At 44.3% G+C, this 22307-nt stretch overlaps 1 protein-coding gene across 1 annotated transcript in view; it reads right to left on the bottom strand.

Moving 5' to 3' along the window:
- Positions 1 to 22307, bottom strand: part of LOC111165700 (protein transport protein Sec16B-like) — a 142307-nt gene that overhangs the window by 91568 nt on the left and 28432 nt on the right. The window contains exon 12 of the mRNA XM_089910749.1: positions 1220 to 22307. This exon is cut by the window's right edge and continues 15430 nt beyond it. The gene's annotated coding sequence lies outside the window, so the exon portion shown is untranslated. The remainder of the gene's footprint in view (positions 1 to 1219) is intronic.

Raw genomic sequence — 22307 nt, 5'->3', positions numbered from 1 at the left:
AGCCATCTCCCATTGCCCCCAGTAAGGCTCAGGGATCCTATCCCATAACCTACCCCCATGTCCCCGTGACAGAAAAGAAATTTTAACATTATCACTTTATCCACTAAGTTAACTTTGACTGAAAGTAACAGAGAACTCCAACTCAAAATGGCTTAACAAATAAAAGGTAGGCAACTCCACAGTTAATTTTGTGACCCAAGGACATCATTAGGGACCCAGGTGCCTTACATCATTTTTGCTTAGTCATTCTCAGAGCGTCTACTTTGTCTTCAGCGTTGCTCCCTTCATAGTACCAGAATACCTGCAGCAGTCCCAGGGGCTCTACCCAGAGACACTGTCCAGAGGTAGAAAAGGAGCCACCTCTTCCCTGTGTCTCTATTGAAGAGTGAGAAACCCTTTCCCATAAGCCCCCAGCACTTATCACATCTCATTGGGCAGAGCTGCTTCATGTATCTGTATCTAACCAGTAACTGGCAAGGAGGATGGGACCACCAGGATTGGCTCAGACAGTGGCTGTCAAAGCATATGGTCTTCAGACCAAAGTATCAGCATCACCTGATACACATTCTCTGCCACCACCCAGACCAACTAAATTCGGGCGGGAGCCCAGCAACTGGAGTTTTAACAAGCCGTCCCGGTGATTCTGATGCATATGAAAGTTTAGGAACCATTGGCTTAGACCAATCTAGGCCTGCTTCTGGGTTAAAGCCCTTGAAACATGTGGTCATGATAACGGTAGATACGTAACAAAATCAGGGTTCTTTTATTGGGTTGGCCAGCACAAACTTTTTGGCCAACCCAATACAAAGGAGAAAGGAGTGACGTAAGAACAGATGTTGAATAGATAGCCAACATTATCTGTTATAATCACCATGTCAGCTTTTTTTTCCTTTTTGACTGGAAAAGTAGCCTTCCTATATTATACGCTTTTATTGCACACGCCTGGCAATCACTTTACAATAGTTCAAAGAATGCTTTTGGATATTCTTTAAAAAAGTTTAACTAACTCTATTTCTATGCAATAGCCAACAAAAGCAACAACCCTTTAGCAATGCAGTCTTTAAAACTATTTCCCATAAAAGGTTTCATATTATCCTCAGGATAATTTTATAAAGTAGAAAGAGCAGTTGTTATTTTTATTTTCATTTTATGGAAGGGAAAACTGAAGATCAGAATGGGCAGAATCACACAGCTAGCAAATTTTAGAGCCAGGACTCACTCTGTAGATCTTCCAGCTTCAACTCTTTCACTCCTTCCGTGATGATACCAGGCTGCCTCCTGGGTAAACATTGCTGGGCAGAGGCCGCTGTGATCAACGCATCCTATGTCAGAACTCTGTGGGGGATTGGCCTCCTGCAATGAAGTATATTAGGAAGAAAGCTATGACTATTCCATGACTTTCACCTGCATGGCCTGCTCTGCGATGAAACACTGGCATGCCAACTACAGGAAAATCTGACAGCTAGAAGAACTGGCAGAGATTTCTCCACCACTGTTAATTGTACCGCAGAGAGATTCTGCATGCTGCTGCCCGAGAAAATGAGCATTTTCATTAACACCATAGATTTAATGATTGACCTAAAGTTCAGCAAAATAGATGCTACCTTGATCACATTGAAATTACCTAAGAAGATATTTTTCTCTAGAAAATCCAAAAGATTTTAATTTTATTTTTGTGAGCTAGAAATATGGATGATTTTTAATCCCAAATTTAAAAAATGCACAAACAATACACATTAAAATAAATTTCAACAGTACTTTTCAACTACGGGACCCAGGCTTTAGCGTTCTTGAACAGCCATCAAACCAAGGGCTCAAACCCTAAAGATCACATGGGGTTCCTGGGGCAGCAGAACCCAAGAAACAGGGCCGTTACGTTCCCCAACCCCAGTCTCCTTGTAATCTATCCAATCTCCAGCTCAGCCAGGAATTCCCTTCAGATCCTGGGAGCACTACTTACCAGAACAGCATTGCCTGAGATGGGAAACCTATGAGCTCTACCACAGCCTGACTCAACCCTATGAGATCCTGAACAGGCATCTAGAGACCCAGGGAACATAAAGTGGCATATACTTGAAGATTCCCTGGAGAAAAGGACTTTTTCTGAAAAAGCTGTGTCAGCAGACTTTAGTGGAAACCCTGATTATAGAACAAGGGCAACATTATCCTTGCTTTAGGGTTCTCCAAAGGAACGGTCATCTCCAGATTCTGTACCCTTGGCCCTGCTGCTGACTTTTCTCCTGCCTCTTGTGGCCTCAGTGTACTCCAAATGATGATCGGTGAGCCCTGAAGTTCTACGAATCGGTGCTGGACCAGCTCTGGATTCTAGCATCATTCCAACTTGACTTGGCTTAGATCTAATGCACCTGCTCACCAAGATGCTGTCACCATGGAGAACTTTCTTCTCGATCAAAAGAAATCCCTGATGCAGCTCCACTGGGTCCTGATGCAGCTGCCAAGTCTTGTCCGTGACCAAAGTCAAACACCTTCCTGCCAAAACCCAGGTGAAGGGAGCACAGTCCCCACCTCAGTGCTGCAGGAGCACTGCAGTTCAAAGCCCCAGGAAGTACTCCGCCTAAGCTGGGTTCATGAATCCTTTATTTTTGTTCTACTGAGCAGACCAGAACAAGGTTTCTAAGCCGTGGTGACGGGTGTTTGCAGGAAACCCATGGGAGTTATTAATATTCATGTTCCCATCACACTTTTGCAAGTAATGGAAGCTTGTTTTCTGTAACACATCATTAGGTGAGGAAGACAAGTGACCGCCTAGGGTTTTGATGTACAAAGTGTGGTCACCCAAGACTCAGAAGGGACTATGGGGAGAACAGACAAGGTGAGAGGGGTGACAGTGTTAAACTCTTCTTTTGGAGACTCCCAAAAGACCCTTTTGGTGAGGGCAGACCTTCGTGGACCCCGCCCAGAGTCAGCAGTGGTGGAATCTGGGCCGGTCACAGTCTCTCCCCTCCTGCAGAGGACAGCGGGACCCAATGTGGAGTGTCTGAAGTCACAGCTTTGAGAGCACAGAGTGGGGAATTGGGACGTCCGGGCTGAGCCTCCCTGCTTTAGAGCACGGGAAGGGCCTGCAGACTCAGGAGCATAAGAACAGGGAGTCATGAGGGTCAGAAGGAGAGCATTCGCTGAGAGCTCAGGGGAGACCAGGTCTAGAGCAGCAAGGATTGAAGTGAGGGAGGTAGAAGTGTCCAGCAACTATAAGAACCGGTCAATGGGGATGGGGGCAGGAGAGTGATTATTATCCGTAAGCCTCTCAGAGCTGCCCACGTGGCCCTCTCCACTCTAAGCAAGTGACCAGTTACAATGTAAGCTGTTTTCACACACCCCATTCACACCTCAGAATGCGTGGCCTCTTTGTACCTCTGTTTCCTCAGCTGCAAACTGGGCATAAGAGTCATACCTACCTCATTTTTTGTAAGAATTAGAAGAGTTAATAATGCATAAACATGCTTAGAACAGCACCTGGCCTGTAGTATGTTCCATTAAATGCAAGCCACCATCAGTATCACCATTAATATTAGTTGGGGTCCATTTCCCTCAACAGACAGAGTCCTCTAGAAGCAGAAACCGTGTCTCATTACATTTGTTACCCCAAAGCCTAGCAGCACTGTGCCAGGCACAAGTTACCTAGTGGATGAATGAATCAATCAATGAATGGTACATTCCCTGATCCTGCCATTGTAGGAAAGGTCTCACTCCACCCTTAGGCTACACAGAGTCATTTTTTCCTAATAGCATCATGTCATTGATTCATTCAACAAATATTATTGATCACCTACTCTGGGCCAGGTACTGTCCTGGGTGCTGAGAATACAGCAGGGAAACCTAAATGGCAAGACTCCCAGGCCTCGTAGAGCTCACCTTTTGTGGGGGGAAGGAGGAGACAAAGAAGAAAGAAGTAAAATGCGTTCTGTTTGATGACAATCTTTGCTACAGAGAAAAGTTCAACGACAAGAATGCCAGGGAGCAGGGGTGCTCCATGTAACTACAGTGCTGAGGGAGACTTGCTGGAGAAGGGGGTCCTGCAGGAAGTCGAGGAGGTTGGGGTGCTGGCCAGGAGGATGGAGGGGAAGAACCTTCCAGTTAGAGGAAACCAAAGGTGCAAAGATCGGTTAATGTTTACTGTGCTCTGACCAGCGACACCTCAGTGACAGCTGTTACAGCCTTCCTAAAACGGAGAGAGTTTCCTTTGGCACCTGAGCAGACAAGGTCAGCTTCAAGGCACAATCAGGTAGCAACAGCCCTTTGTTAACTAATGTGTGTTTGTAGAGTGAAACTGGATCTCTCAATCTGATCAGGAAGGGACACTGCTGACAATTCCAGATCTGTTTCTATCTACATGTCAGAAACTGTTTCGTTCTGAATATACCAGTTAAATGAGATATGAGATATAAAATGCCTAGTTCTATACCTGGCACACTGCAATTGCTTTAAATTGTTATTCCAGTTTTAAATGGTTATTCCTGTTATTCCAGTTGTACTCCCCCACCCTCCCCAATTCCACCCTCCCAAAATGCCACAAAGGAGGAAAAATACTGGAGGCGGTTGTTGCTCTATTGTCACTCGGGAAGCATGGATGGGGCAGGGGAGGTGTTCCTCCCTAACTATTCCTCCCTAACTATAACTATTAATGGACTTTTTTCTGCACCAGACTGTGAACTGCTTGAGAGCAGCAATCTCCAGCTTTGTAACTTTGCACAATGCCCAGCAGACAACCTGCCACATAGTAGGTATTCATAACTGCTTGATGAAAAAATAAGTTGAAATACAGTGCAGCCCCAGGAGGTGGGCCCTGGGACTGTGATATGCTCATTTCCATGAGTCCTGCCTGCTTCTCAGCCAGCCTGAGCTGGCAACACCTACAGAGTGAGGCTGGACCAAGACCTAAAACCTCAGGAACTTTACTCTCTTGCTGTCCCACATGTACACTCCCTCAAATGCCACCTGGTATTTGGGGTGGTGAGTGAACAGCAGCCCACAAAGGGAGTTTGGGTGATTTTGCTGCCTTTAGCTTTGTTGGCATTTAGATAAATCATTCCTTTCTGTAGTTTTAAACTTTAGCTCGGTGTTCTCAGAGAAGATATAAATTATTAAACAAAGGAAAGCAACTCTGGCTTCAGATCAGATGGCAATTAGCATCACCTAGCACTAGAAGAAAGTCCGTTCATGTGGTCCATGTGCCAGCCTAAGGAGCTCACATCTTGGCAATGATGCTCAAGTTCTGGCTGATATTAATCTCAGATGTGCCTGGAACCCAGATGGACTAATTGAAGTGATTCGGACATTCGTCCCTACTACAAGAAAAAAGGAAATTAAAAGGAGAAGAAAAAAAAGGAAAAGAAAATGTAAATCTTGGTATAAGAATAGAGGGAATTTACGTAAACTGCTCATTTTCTATGAACCATGTATGGTACATATATGATCTCACTTTAATTTTTACATCATGAGGTAGGTGCTACTATCTCTGTTTTGCAGATGATCAAATTGAGGTTCAGAGAAGTTGAGTAACTCACCCAAAGGCACACAGCAGGTGGAGGAGCAGGGAGTGGAACCTGGATCTGCCTCGCACTAAGCTGCCTCCTCTCAGAAGAGGGCATAGGACCCCACGGGCAGCCACAAAGTACATCCCAAAGGGCTCATGGGCCATAAGCAACAATGCTCTGGGTAGAATTTAAGTGTGGACCACCCCCTTTGAACACATACCCTCGGGGGAGGGATGAATCTTCACACATTTCAGTGACATCAGAATTATTTCCTCCCTGTAAGAAAAAAAAAAGTTTCTTTATAACAAACTGAGCAAAAGTCATGAGGTCCTAAGCACTGTTTCTCAACTCTTTCTTCAGTATGGTCCCCCACTTTTGCATACGCTGTGTCCCCCCCAGTTAGAGTATAATGTACATCATATGTGTAGATAGATAGAAATGTATTATATATTTTATATTCCCCTTTAACGCTAGAACTGGGTCTTGCCCCAGCAGACACTTAGTAAATATTTGTTGAATGAATATTTGTGTGTAAAATCTATCACAGGAAATAAAAGATTATAACTGATCCAACTAAATAGGGTTCAAAAAAGAGAGGCCTTTGAGCATTGATTTTTTTTCTGATTTCAAAAGTAAATTCTCCTCTTGGAATTCAGAAAGTGACAGGAGTTATTGACACTGGAATATAGGGAGAGGGGAGGTTTAGTTAATCAGGCAGCAAAACAGAAGTCTTTATTTACCTAAGAGTCCCTCTGCCCCTGCTGGACACCTCTTACCATCAAGAGTTTTCACTGCTCAAGGATGATCCTCATAGAAATGGGGGGAAATGTAGTTTAAAAAGGTGAATAAAAAAGTTAAAAGGATACCATCAGAAAGGCATGTAGGATTCCCAGGTCACAGTTCTAACTGGTCAGACAAATATTAATAGGAGAGAGAAAAGAGCAGAAGGATGTACTGAAAAGATCCTCAAACTACCAAGACAAAAATGAAATTCTGAACAATGAAAGCCAGGAAAGTTGAGAAGAAAATACTGCTTCAGGGATTCCTAGTATGACCCTTTTTACCCATCTGGAGAGACCACACACACACACACACACACACACACACACACAACCAATGAGAATGTTCCCGGGCCTTGGTAACCTTCCAACAACCATTGTTGCCAATTACTGTCCCTTTGGTCCCAGACCACCTGCTTGGTGTGACACAAGCCAGAGATTCCAGCTGAGCATCCCAGGACCATTGAAGTTCACATTAGCAGGTGACTTCTGAGTCTGAGGGAAGAGCCAGCTCAAACATTTCACTTGGGATCATGCCCAAAAGCAGCTGCCTGAATATCAGCCCCATAACCAGCTCCAATAATGGTCGTCCCTCTGGATAAGAAGAGTCATGTGTGCTGCCAGGATATGGGCTGCATATTCAGGTAAAATATTCAGGTAAAAGAGACTGACAGCGTGATAAAAATCTAAATCTTTCTTCCTCAGAAATTTTAAACCTTTTTAGAACAAAGACCTAGAGACATCCTCTGACATACGACTCTCTGACATTCTATAGCTAACCCACACTTATAAAATAGCTAGAACATATCCAACATTCACTATGTGCCCAGCACTGTTATAAGTATTTACAAGTATTAACTCATTTAGTTAATTCAAAAACATTCTGAGGTGAGAAATATCATTACTCCCATTTTATGGATGAGGAAACTGAGGCCCTGGAAGGTTAACTTGTCCAAGGTCACACAGCTCCAGAGCCCTCACTCTTACCCACTACACTATACTATGTCTTATACTAGGATTGCAAGAAAACCTTAGATTTCTATCACACTTGCTGTCATTGACACAGAGATACCCCTAAGTCTTTCCATTGGGAATACATGTGCATTCCTGAGGATTTATCCAATTTGGCAAATCCAATGAAAACTTATTCAGCACCTGCTAGGTGAAAATCAGGGCCAGATGCAGGGGCAGGCTCCATCTCGTGGTGGAATCAGGCTCTCCTCATTGCAGCTCATTGCCAAGGAGGAGGTGCACTGGTGTGGGACACTGCTTAGAGCACTACTGGACATTGATGCAGCATAGGAGATTCTGTGCAATAAGCAACAGGTCAAATGCTCTTGCATCCCTGCCTGGCTCTCTCCCCTCCTATCTAGTCCCTCAATTTCCAGACTATGTCCCTATATTTGGTTAGTGTGATAAGTTAAGCCTTCAACTTCCTACCACCCCCATCTCCCAATGCCTCAGGGGTTAACTTAGCCCAGCTCTGCTCTAAGCTGTATTTCCCTGGACCATCTCCCTGTTAGATTCAATTGTCCTTGCCCTCTTGCCTTCACACACAGTGGTCAAGGCCTGGGTGTGAGAAAGGGACCAAGGAAGCCAGTTTTTAGTCTAATCCTTGAGCTCTTCAGGAGGCAAAGAAGAAACTGTGACTCTCACCTGGTGAAGCGAGCTCCCTCGGCTATGGGTTCCACATGCGGGTTTTGGCCAACAACGTGTAGTCATCAATAGTGTACTCTTGTCTGGCCATGTCTTCATGCATTTCTACCTCAAAACCAGTAGTGGTAAACTGACAGACTGAGGATTCTGATTTTCAGGATCACACCCCTGTCTGTCTCCATCTTGGAGACATCTTCGAGATATAAGCACCAATGAACCATGGTCCTTCCCTACTCTCAAGCAACTCACAATCTAGAAGGGATATAGACAAACACAAGTAGTCAGATATAAGGTAGATGGAGAACACACCATCTGTCTACCTGGGAGCACAGAGGAGGGGATGATGGATTTCAACTAAAGCAATCAGAAGGGGCTCACAGGCCTTGAAGGATGAACAGGATTTTGGTGGCAAGGGAGGGATGCATATTCCAGGTGGAGGGAACAACACAAGTAGAGACAATGAAGCATGAAAGGGCAAGGGGTTTTGAAAGATATCAGTGATTGAAACCTTGGGTGTAGGAGCTCAATGAGAGATGAGGCTAAAACCAACCCATAGAAAATCCTAGATGTCGTATTAAAGGGCTTCTCCTTCATCCTTTAACAAGTAAGCAGGCTTTATAGGTTTTGAGTATTTTCTGAAGATTTTCCCTACCTCTCCTTTGAACTATAGACTAGCAAATCCAGCTGCATAGCTTGACACATCTCCACTTGTAATTCTCAAATCCTAATATGTCCATACCCCACTCTCCATCTTCTTCCCACATCTCTCTCTTCCTGCAGTTTTTCCCCACTTTCCTGCTGCTAAAACCAAAAACCTAGGAGTCAACTTTTACTCCTGTCTTTCTCTCACACCCCACAGCCAATTCATCAGCAAATTCTAACAGCTCAACCTTGAAAATATATCCAGAAATCCACCACTTCCCACCACCTTGATCCAACCACCATGACCTATTGCCTAGATTATTGCAAGAGCCTCCTGTCTCCACCCAGAAGCCAGAGTGGTCCTGGAAAAATGCAAGTCAGATCATGTCATTCATTCCTCTGCTCAAAATCCAACTGTAGTTTCCCTCTCACTTAGAGTACAGGCCAAAGTCCTGACCTTGGCCCATAATCCTATATGACCTTGCCCACCATTCCCCAACCCACCCCACCCCCCGCCGCACCCTTCAGCGAGCTCTTCTCCTACTGCACCCTCCCCCTGCATCCCCCGCAGCGTGCTGACCTCATGGCTGTTACTGTTCCCTTGGCCTGGATTTTGAGATGGGGAGATTATCCTGGATTATCCAGGTGGGTCCAATGTAATCAAAAGGCTCCTTATAAGAGGGAGGAAGAGGGAGATTTGATAAAGAAGAGAAGGCCATGTGATGATGGGAGCAGAGATTGCAGTGATGTGGCAACAAGCCAAGGAATGTGGGCAGCCACCAGAGCTGAAAGAGGCAAGGAACAGAGTCTCCCCCGGATCCAGAAGGAACCAGCCCTGCTAACACCTTCATTTTAGCCCCTTAAGACTCTTTTCAGACTTGTGGCCTCCAGAACTGAAAGATAATAAATTTGTGTTGCTTTAAGCCACTAAGATTGTGGTAATTTGTTACAGAAGCAATAGGAGACATACCACTGGGGATCCACCGATGCCTGTCACAAGTGGAAAGGACACTGAACAAGGATTTTTGGATCTCCAAGAATCCTTTCACTCTTGAAATTCTAAAAAACTGTAGGGACTTTAAAAAATCATTGCAGTCTCTCCTGCTCTGGGTCCTTCCATGGCAAGATGTTCAAGACTCAGGCCAGCTCTGTCTACTCAGCTTGGCCTCTTTTGTAGCAGGAGCTTTTAGGAAACACGACTTCTCTTCCTAAAGAGAAGCCTTCATGCCCTGAAGTAGAAATAGTTACCTTCAGGACTTCAAGACCGCATTCCCACTGCTTATGACATTCTGATCAAAGTCAGTCATGAATTAAGAACAAACTGTATACCACAAAAAAAAAAACAAAACAAAACTGTAGCCTTCTATTCACTGTTTCTTTAAATAATCTTTCTGCCTCTCCTCTTCAAGGAAAAAAAAAACTTGAAAACCGAAGACTAGTATTAACCATAATGATAATGTTTCACGTTTATATTCTCAAAGAGCTTTAGCATCATTAGGCAGTTGATGCATATGACACTTCGCTCCATGAGGCAGGTCAGTGCTGTTACTCCCTCTTAGTGACAGGGATCCAGGTGCTGTGAGAGTCAGTGCTCACTCGTACACTGCTCATCCACCAGTCACAGAGCCAGGGCTGGAAACCAGGTCGACAGAATCTCTGATCTCCCCGACATATGTAGAACCGTGAGCGGCCAACAGCCTCCAAAAAAGATTGTGTTGACAAAAAGAAAATTTATCAATTAATAACAGGATTCAAATAAAGTGTTCCCATTCTTTAGGGCAGATAAGACTTGTGAATAATAAACAGAGCACAGAAGACAATGTAAAAACCAAGGGCTATGCTGTGTGGCATAGATAGTAGGAGCTGCGGGGATTCAGAGAAAGGAGACGTGATTGTGCAGATGTGTCTATGCAGAGTCTTTTTTTCCCACACCAACTAGAATTCTCATAGCTCAGAGAGGGGCTCTGTATTTACACAGTCGGAGCATATATTTGTTCCACCTAAAGACAAAGCAGCAACTACGTCTGCAGCAGAAGAAAATGTATGAGACATCAATGTATTGGCTTCTGTACTCCTGTTACAGGGACTGACCTGGATTTGGGAAATCTCCTATAGCCTAGTCATGGCATTACTGCAAGACTCATGTGGCCCAGCCTGGATCCCTGCTCTGAAGAGACAAGACAGAGAGGTGCCTGTAGGGCTTGAGGCATCTTATCATTTGCTGAAATGAGCTAATTCTTTTAAGCAGCCCAGTGTCTCACTTAAAACCAATAGGGTGATTTCAGTGAATTTTTTTCAAAAGACATAGATGAGTTAAACCATGGCTCCAGATTTTGGGATTTCACAGACTAATTAAACTTCCCCTCCCCAACCTCCCAAAATGTGGGGGACTTAGGATCTTTTCGTTTTGCCAAGTAAAGGCTAGCATCCACTATTACCATCATTTTATAAAAGAAAGGATGTTTTAATGCCAAATAAAGTAGAAAGACCTAATCTAAGAATTCTAGCAGAGAATTCATGTAGATCCATGAACACTCACTGTATTTTTAATTTTCTCATCTCATTGCAAACTAGTGAAAACTTTGCATTGTTCTGGCCCCAGCTGCAGACCTGTGTTTGGAAATCTCCAGGTTAAATGCTCTGTAAGTTCTCTGATGGCTCTTAATTCAGAGATCTCATTTGCCATTTTACCATTTGTATGCAAATTCAAGGAAAACCATGCCTCATACCTATTTTCTTCCTTGAAGCCACAATGACAGGTAGACTGTGCCTGCAGAGGTTCGTCTCTGAGGAAACAAACACTTTCATCCATCCACCTACCCACTCATTCATTAAATATTTATGGAGTACTTATTAAACGCCAGGGACTATTTTAGAAAATGGAGAAGGAAAGAAGAATTTTCAAGCCCTATTGACACATAAATCATGAAACAATATTCATTGCAGCATTATTTACAATAGCCAAGACATGAAAGCAACCTAAGTATCCATCAATAGATGAATTGATAAAGAAGATGTGATATAGATATAGATATGTAATGGAATATTACTCACCATAAAAAAGAATGAAGTCTTGCCATTTGCAGCAACCTGGACGGACCTAGAGGGCATTTTGCTAAGTGAGATAAGTCACACAGAGAAAGACAAATATTGATACCATCTGATTTCACTTTATGTGGAATCTAAAAAAGAAAACAAAGCAAAACAGAAACGTACTCACAGAGAACAAACCAGTGATTGCCAGGGGGAGGGGGAGGGGGGATGAGTGAAAATAGGTGAAGGAGTTTAAGAGGTACAGACTTCCAGTTATAAAATAAATAACTGGGATGTAATGTACAGCGTAGGGAAGATAGTCAATAATATTGGAATAACTTTGTATGGTGACAGGTGGTAACTAGACTTATCATGGTGATCATTTTATAATGTATAAAAATATTGAATCACTATTTTACACCTGAAACTAATACAATAAGACCATTATACTTTGATTAAAATAAAAGAAAAAATGAAACAAAAAGACAAAGTTGCAAAATGCATCAAGACCTGTAAATAACAGTGCCAGGGCCAATGCAGGTATGATCAGAGATGAGGGGGTTGAGGGCACAGGGAAGGAGAGGTCACGTGCACATGGTTCGTCCACCAAAATTTCCATCTTCCATGGTGCACACCCTGGTAATGATGCTGACAGCAGGCATATCTTGAGATAAGGCAGACAATGATACATCCCACTGTTCTAATTCTGGAATTGCTATGCCACCTCATTAATATGTGAAAATGTGTTAAAAAGCTGCTGATAAACAGCTGCACAGAGGCAGAAATAGTGGCTCCCATCACATTTGCAAGCTTTATCGGCTCTCGAACGTGGCAAGAGAAACGAAGCTTTGCCTGCATGTATAAACTGGGTAATTTGCTGTAATACTCCACTTTATTGGTAGACATTTTGCCATATCATGTCTCCCCAACCACAGCGTAAGGACACTTCTGATTTACACAGCTCTGTAAACCGCCTCTTCCTTAGAAAGAACTGTCATGTCAGCGGGCATCGTTGTTTTAACATGCTGGTTTATCAATAAAACAGAAGATTGAGTCGCTCTCATGCACTGCACAATTTCTAATAACTGCATTCCTATTCAGTCAGAGAGCATTTGATTAAGGAATTAGACACAAGTTATATATAAATCAGTGCAAGCCTTGAGTCAGCTGAAGCACTGGAAAGTGCATTTCTCAGGCAAGGGGAGTAAAATTTTATCCCAATCCAAGACCAGATCAGGAGTAAGAAAAGAGGCTTGTCTGAAATGCGATAGAGCAGATTTTCATCTCTCCCAGGCACCACTCCCCAAGGCCAGGGACAAGAGCCCCCATTTACCTTACCTTGGGGATGGCTCTGCTCCATATTTCTCTAGCGACACTTCCAGCTGGAGGAAAAGTCCCCAGCGATGCCCATTTCCAATTGCCTCCTATCTCCCCGCTCCTCTCCCCTTTCCGGTGACAGATTGATAGCCCCCTCAGGTGCCTCCTGAATGCACCCCGTGACGGGAGACAGCAACACTGAGCTCGCTGAATTGATTCCCATTATGTCCCTATTTAGACCCAAACCCTGGAGGTGACTCCCATCCCTGACCTCCCCTCAGCCGCCCCACCCCACAGAGGAATTACGGCCTGTTGGGGGACCTTCTATTCTGGATAAATATTAAACTGTTTTCTGCTTGGTACCAGGTGGCAGCTGCTCCTTCCCTTCTGGGTTGGGGATTATGTATTTGTGTAATTTTTATATTGTGTTTGTTTTCTTGGCAGATGGCTTCCTTCTCGTTATTGGGGTGGCATGGTGGGGAGAGGAAAGGTGACTCCAGGGGCATGTTCTGCTTGATGAAAGGCAGATAATAAAAAGGTGGCTTTTTTGTAAAACCCACAGAGAGCAAAAGTATATAATTTAACTAAACGCGAACAGCCTCCGATCCTGCAATTATCCAAGCAATCTCCATCCAAGCAGCGCTTGGAGCAGGGTAACTTAGAGATGGGTTTTTCTTTCTAGAAGCATTGAGATTATTCTCCTGACACACGTCTCCTTTTGCCTGGCTCCCCGGATCCTGTCCCCACCCCACCCCTCCTTGTGGAAGAATGCAAAAACAAGCTCTGGGTCAGCGTGTCCCACATCTAGAAAATGTGTTTCCTGGCAGTGCCAAGAGTAGGGGGTCTTAGAATTGCAAATGCAGCGTTAAGTTAAAGCCCTTGGTATAAAATTTGACATAATTAAGACACTACAAGGGCAAAGCATTGCAATAGCAATTACACAGGTTGTAAAGGGGTGAAGTACCTTCTAAAACCAAGAAATGCTTCTGCCAGAAATAAGCACCCCCGAGGGTCAAATGAGGAGCTGTCAGTGCAGAATATCACTGGCCTTGACTTCAAGCGGGTGCCTCCCTTCCATCAGCTGCCACGAAGGCTGCCTGCTGGGGGTCTCTGCAAGGATCCTGGGCTCCCTCTCCCAGAGATTGCTATCACCTCTCCCATGGACAGTTTCCCAAAAGCTGCAATGATTCTCATTTGCACCTCTTGCCTCCCTTACTAAGCCATTCATGCATTCGTGGATTTTTTAAAAAATGTTTTCTGTATACCAAGACCTGTCTCAAATTCTAAAGATGCAGAGATGGATCAAACCATAGGATGACCCCACATGGCAATCTCTAGGCCAAAAATAATTTGTGGATATTTTCTTGCAAACAGTTTTCAAGTTCTCATGATGGGAAATTATTCATTCAGGTCTGTTTTGAGTACTGAGCCCTTATTAGGCATAAGACACTGTACAAGGTGCTGGAAATATAAAGATGAGTAAGTTGTATCACCCCTGTCCCTGAGAAGTCACAAGTCTAATGGAAAAAATAGACATATGCATAAACACTTAAGATAATAAGTAATATTCCTCAGTTACAGAGGAGCAGAGAAGCAGAGGAGCAGAGATTCACCTTAGCTGAAATGGCAGTGTCAAACTGGAAATAAGTTTCAGTGGTCTTGCTTGGGTTTGCAGAACAGATTCAACTGCTTTAAACTAAGGGAACAGAAGGTAACGGTCTAGGTTCTGGGGCCAGACTGCTTAGGTTCAAATCCCAGCTCCCCTAATTACTGTGTGATCTTGGGAAAGTTACTTAAACTCTCTGTGCCTTCATTTTCTCATCTGTGAAGTGAGGCTAATAAAGCTACCTGTTTGAGTTATTTTAAGGATTAAAGAAGACAACATATGTGAAGCACCAAGCACGATGCTTTCCCGGTTCCATCATTAGCTGTGCAATGCTATGCAAGTTATTTGAACTCTGTGCTTAATTTCTTCAAAATACCTACTTCATTGTATGTGAAGAGAGTTTAATGACTAAACACATGTAAACTCTGGGAACAATGCCTAGCACAAAATCTTAGTTATTATTATTGATGTTTTTATTACTACAGACACACTCTCAACATAATAGTAAAAAAGCTTTACATTTTAAATTATGTTCTCATATTCAAAGGAAAAGACCATCAGCCTGGAAGCCAAAACTTTAATTAAGGGGATTTAGGAAAATTGACTAACCTGTCCGGTCCATGGTCTTTTCATCCATAAATTTACCTCCTCCAGAAATTTCCAATCACCTCCTTCCCTGGTAGGCAGCATCAGGGGCCTCTGGAGCACATCACTAGCTCCTTGGACCAACAGCTATCTTGGAATACACTTGGTCACCTGGTCTCCCATCTCATCTGTGAGCTCTTTGAGAGCTAGTCCTTATTTTCACCTGTCTATCATGGGAGGTCCTAATTCATTTGTTGAATAAGCAAATCCAAGTTTTTAGCTGAGAAGTTTGGGGACACAGAGAAATTCAATTAACTTACTTAAAGTCACCAGTTTAGCTCGTGGGAGATGTGAGCCTAGAAGTGGAAGTCTTCTCGCTCTTGCTACAGTGCCTTCCCTGAGACTGCAAAGACAGCCTCTACAAAGTAAGAGATACATTTGGGGTGATTGTTTTCTTTGAAAATCATTTCTTTAATTTTAGGGGCTTAACATAAATTACCTTCAAATTGCAAGCCACTCCAGTTCATTTTAAAACTAATTAGATTTAGCAAATGTCAATGTATCTGCAGCTTGTCGTTCGAATACCTGTCGCACAAAGCAAGTGCAACTGGATCCCGACTTGAGATGTTAACTGAGGTGCATTATCAGGATGACTAACACCATCTGTGAGGCTGGGGGTCAGTTTGTTGTTGTCTTCAAGGAGAAGACACTGAAAAATTACATAAAGAAGTCATGAGTGTAAGGCTCTGATTTGTTCTCAATTCATGGGTAATTCATCCAAATACTCAGAGAAGTAGAAATAAAATCTAATAGCCCAAAACTCAAATTATTTCTCCTCCAGGACAAAGAGGTCTCCTCGTGATGTCAAATCATGATTGTAGAACACAAGGACAGTGAAAAAGAAACAGTCAGTGATCATCCTTTACATTGGCTCTTAGAACTCAGAGACATGTTTTAAAAGTCCAGGCCACTGATTTCTAAGAACCGAGACTGATGGAACATAATACCTGGCTAAAATTTTCTAGCCAAAAGTTCAGATTTATTGACCTACGATATGTCATACCCTATTCTGGTAAATGGGACTCCATGGAGAGCTACACACTATCACCCACAATACCAGCTTAATGGAGAGGCTGTCTTCCAGATAAAAAGTAACTGGGAAAAAGAGGAAATAAAGGTCTAGAAAAGGGAAAGCTGAAAAGAGACCCATTGAGAATGGGTCCTCATGGGATGGCGTACATGTATGTGCAAACCCACATAATTCACACGCACTCCTCACCTTGTAGCCTTCCCTCAGAGAGTTCCACTGCAATATTCAAACTTTTTCTGCCTCAGGATCTTGGACAAGGCAGAAGGAGAAAGCAGGGACTCTGTGATGGCAGGCTGGCATATGTAAATCAGATCATTCTCTTTTCCAAGGCCACGGCTCCATGCAATTTTCACCAAAATGCTCCATGCCCTTGTCATCACAATGCTCCATGTCTTTGTCATCACAATGCTTCACACACTTGTCATCAAAATGCTGCATGACCCTTGTCATCACAATGCTCCATGACCACTGTCATCACAATGCTCCACACCCCTTGTCATCACAATGATCCATGACATTGTCATCACAATGCTTCAGGCCCCTTCTGATCACAATGTTCCATGACACTTGTCATCACAGTGCTACATGCTCTTGTCATCACAAGGCTCCATGCCCTTCTCATCACAATGCTCCATGCCCCATGTCATCACAATGTTCCATGACGCTTGTCATTACAATGCTCCATGCCCTTGTCATCACAATGCTCCATGCCCTTGTCATCACAATGCTCCATGCCCTTGTCATCACAATTCTCCATTCCCCTTGTCATCAAAATGCTCCATGCCCTTGTCATCACAATGCTCCATTCCCCTTGTCATCACAAAGCTCCAGGCCCCTTATCATCACAATTCTCCATGACCGCTGTCATCACAATGTTCCATGCCTTTATCATGACAATGCTCCATGCCCTTGTTACCAAAAAGTTCCATGCCCTTGTCATCACAATGCTCAATGACACTTGTTATCACAACGCTCCATGCATTTGTCATCAAAATGCTCCATGACCCCTGTCATCACAATCCTCCATGACCCTTGGCATCACAATGCTCCATGACCCCTGTCATCACAATCCTCCATGACCCTTGGCATCACAATGCTCCATGTCATTGGCATCTCAATGCTCCATGACCCCGGACATCACATTGCTCAATGCCCTTGTAATCACTATGCTCCCTGATGCCTGGAATCATAATGCTCCATTCCCTGTCATCACAATGCAATATGCCCTTGTCATCACAATGCTCCATGCTCCATGTAACACAATGCTCCATGTCTCTGTCATCACATTTCTCCATGACCCTTGTGACAATTGTCCATGACGTTGTCATCACAATGCTCCATTCCCCTTGTCATCACAATGCTCCGTGCCCCTGGTCATCACAATGCTCCATGCCCTTGCCATCAAAATTCTCCATGCCCCATGTCATCACAATGTTCCATGACCCTTGTCATCACAATGTTCCATCACTTGTCATCACAATGCTCCATGACGCTTGTCATCATAATGCTCCATGACCTCGGTCATCACAATGCTCCATGACCTTTTTCATGACAATGATCCATGCCCTTGTCATCACAATGCTCCATGGCCCTTCTCATCTCAATGCTCCATGACCCCTGTCATAACAATGATCCATGCCCCGTGTCATCACAATGATCCATGCCCTTGTCATCACAATGCTCCATTCCCCTTGTCACCACAATGCTCCATGCCCCTTGTCATCACAATGCTACATGCCCCTTGTCATCACAATGCTACATGACACTTCTCATCTCAATGCTCCATGACCCCTGTCATCACAATGCTCCATGCCTCATATCATCACAATGCTCCATGTCACTTGCCATCACAATGCTCCATGCACTTTTCATCACAATGCTCCAGGACACTTGTCATCACCATGCTCAATGTCCTTGTCATCACAATGCTCCATGACTTTTCTCATGAAAATGCTCCATGCCCTTGTCATCACAATGCTCCATGACGCTTCTCATCACAATGCTCCATAATCCTTGTCATCACAATAAGCCATGACACTTGTCATCACACTTCTCCATGACACTTGTCATCAAAATGCTCCATGCCCTTGTCATCACAATGCTCCATGACCCTTGTCAACACCATGCTCCATGCCCTTGTCATCACAATGCTCCATGACGCTTGTCATCACAATTCTCCATGCACTTTTCATCACAGTGCTCCACGACACTTGTCATCACAATGCTCCATGACACGTGTAATCACAATGCTCCATGACCCTCATCATCACAATGCTCCATGACTTTTTCATCACAATGCTCCATGACCCTTGTCATCACAATGCTCCATGACCCTTGTCAAAACAATGCTCCATGACCCTTGTCAAAACAATGCTCCATGACCCTTGTCATCACAATGCTCCATGACCCTTCTCAAAACAATGCTCCATGACCCTTGTCAAAACAATGCTCCATGACCCTTGTCATCACGATGCTCCACAACCCTTGTCATCATGATGGTCCATGACACTTGTCATCACAATGCTCCATGCACTTTTCATCACATTGCTCCATGACCCTTGTCATCACAATGCTCCATGACGCTTTTCATCACAATGCTCCATGACCCTTGTCATCACAATGCTCCATGACCCTTGTCATCACAATGCTCCATGCACTTTTCATCACAATGCTCCATGACCCTTGTCATCACAATGCTCCATGACCCTTGTCATCACAATGCTCCATGACCCTTGTCATCACAATGCTCCATGCACTTTTCATCACAATGCTCCATGACCCTTGTCATCACAATGCTCCATGACCCTTGTCATCACAATGCTCCATGCCCTTTTCATCACAATGCTCCACCTCTTTTTCATCGCAATGCTCCATGACCCTTTTGATCAGAATGCTCCATAACCCCTGTCATCACAATGCTCCATTATCCTTTTCAAAACAAGGCACCATGCCCTTATCATCACAATGCTCCATGGCGCTTATCATCACAATGCTCCATGCCCTTGTCATCACAATGCTCCACGACCCTTGTCATCACCATGATCCATGCCCTTGTCATCACAATGCTCCATGGCCCTTATCATCACAATACCCCATGCCCTTGTCATCACCATGCTCCATGTCCTTGTCATCACAATGCTCCATGACACTTTTCATCACAAGGCTCCCTACCCTTGGCATCACAATGCTCCATGACTTTTGTCATGCCAATGCTCCATGCCCTTGACATCACAATGCGCCATGACGCTTGTCACACAAAGTTCCATGACGCTTGTCATCACAATGCTACATGCCCCTTGTCATCACAATGCTACATGCCCCTTGTCATCACAATGCCACATGCCCCTTGTCATCACAATGCTCCATGACATATCTCATCTCAATGCTCCATGACCCCCGTCATCACACTGCTCCATGCCCCATGTCATCACAATGCTCCATGCCCCCTGTCAACACAATGCTCCATGAAACTTCTCTTCTCAATGCTCCATGGCCCCTGTCATCACACTGCTCCATGCCCTTGTCATCACAATGCTCCATAACGCTTGTCATCACAAAGCTTCATTACCCTTGTCATCACAATGCTCCATTCCCCTAGTCATCACAAGTCTCCATTCCACTTGTCATCACAATGCTCCATGACCCTTGTCATCACAATGCTCCATGACCCTTCTCATCATAATGCTTCATGAACCTTGTCATCACAATGCTACATGCCCTTGTTATCATAATGCTCCATGACCCCTGGCGTCACAATGCTCCATGAACTTTATCATCACAATAATCCATGCCCTTGTCATCACAATGCTCCATGGCCCTTCTCATCACAATGCTCAATGACCCTTCTCATCTCAATGCTCCATGACCCCTGTCATCACAATGCTCCATGTCACTTTTCATCACAATACTCCATAACCCCTGTCATCACACTGCTCCATGCCCTTTTCATCAAAATGCTCCATGACCCTCGTCATCACAATGTTCCATGCCCTTTTCATCACAATGCTCCATGAACTACTTCATCACAATGATCCATGCCCTTGTCATCACAATGCTCCATGGCCCTTGTCATCACAATGCTCCATGACCCTTCTCATCTCAATGCTCCATGACCCCTGTCATCAAAATGATCCATGCCCCGTGTCATCACAATCTTCCATGATGCTTGTCATCACAAGCTCCATGCCCTTGTCATCACAATGCTCCATGCCCCATGTCATCACAATGCTCCATGTCACTTGTCGTCACAATATGCCATAACCCCTGTCATCACAATGCTCCATGCCCTTGTCATCACAATGCTCCATGACACCTGTCATCACAATGCTCCATGACACCTGTTATCACAATGCTCCATGACCTTTTTCATTACAATGCTCCATGACCTTTTTCATTACAATGCTCCATGTACTTTTCATCACAATGCTCCATGACCCTTGTCATCACAATGCTCCATGACCCTTGTCATCACAATGCTCCATGACCCTTGTCATCACAATGCTCCATAAACCATGTCAACACAATACTCCATGACCCTTGTCATCACAATACTCCATGACCCTTGTCATCACAATGCTCCATGACACTTGACATCACAATGCTCCATGACGCTTGTCATCACAAAGCTCCCTGACACTTGTCATCACAATGCTCCATGAACTTTTCATAACAATGCTCCAGGACACTTGTGATCACAATGCTCCATAACCCTTGTCATCACAATGCACCATGCCCCTTCTCATCACAATGCTACATGCCACTTGTCATCACAATGCTCCATGACACTTCTCATCTCAATGCTCCATGACCCCTGTCATCACACTGCTCCATGCCCCATGTCATCACAATGCTCCATGACACTTGTCATCACAATGCTACATAACCCCTGTTATCACAATGCTCCATGACCTTTTTCATAACAATGCTCCATGCCCTTGTCATCACAATGCTCCATGGCCCTTATCATCACAATGCTCCATGCCCTTATCATCACAATGCTCCATAACCCTTGTCATCACCATGCTCAATGTCCTTGTCATAACAATGCTCCATGACGCTTGTCATAACAATGCTCCCTGTCCTTGGCATCACAATGCACCATGACTTTGGTCATGAGAATGCTCCATGCCCTTGTCATCACAATGCTCCATGCCCCTTGTCATCACAATGCTACATGCCCCTTGTCATCAAAATGCTACATGCCCCTTTTCATCACAATGCTACATGACACTTCTAAATTCAATGCTCCATGCCCCATGTCATCACAATGCTCCATAACCCGTGTCATCACAATGCTCCATGACCTTTTTCATTACAATGCTCCATGCCCTTGTCATCACAATGCTCTATGACCCTTGTCATCACCATGCTCGATGTCCTTGTCATCACAATGCTCCATGATGCTTTTCATCACAATGCTCCCTGACCCTGGCATCACAATGCTCCTTGACTTTTGTCATGCCAATGCTCCATGCCTTTGTCATCACAATGCTCCATGGCCCTTATCATCACAATACCCCATGCCCTTGTCATCACCATGCTCCATGTCCTTGTCATCACAATGCTCCATGACACTTTTCATCACAAGGCTCCCTACCCTTGGCATCACAATGCTCCATGACTTTTGTCATGCCAATGTTCCATGCCCTTGACATCACAATGCGCCATGACGCTTGTCATCACAAAGCTCCATGACCCTTGTCACAACAATGCTACATGACCCTTGTCATCACAATGCTACATTCCCCTTGTCATCACAATGCTCCATGACATATCTCATCTCAATGCTCCATGACCCCCGTCATCACACTGCTCCATGCCCCATGTCATCACAATGCCCCCTGCCCCCTGTCAACACAATGCTCCATGAAACTTCTCTTCTCAATGCTCCATGACCCCTGTCATCACACTGCTCCATGCCCTTGTCATCACAATGCTCCATGCCCCATGTCATCACAATGCTCCATGACACTTGTCGTAACAATGCTCCCTGTCCTTGGCATCACAATGCACCATGACTTTGGTCATGAGAATGCTCCATGCCCTTGTCATCACAATGCTCCATGACCCTTCTCATCTCAATGCTCCATGACCCCTGTCATCAC

Source organism: Delphinapterus leucas, chromosome 1, assembly GCF_059928025.1.
Source record: "Delphinapterus leucas isolate spDelLeu-1000000601 "Yukka" chromosome 1, BTC_Dleu_Yukka2, whole genome shotgun sequence".
NCBI lineage: Eukaryota > Metazoa > Chordata > Mammalia > Artiodactyla > Monodontidae > Delphinapterus > Delphinapterus leucas.
Note: the sequence above shows the minus strand (reverse complement) of the source record. Positions and strands in the feature narration are given on the sequence as shown.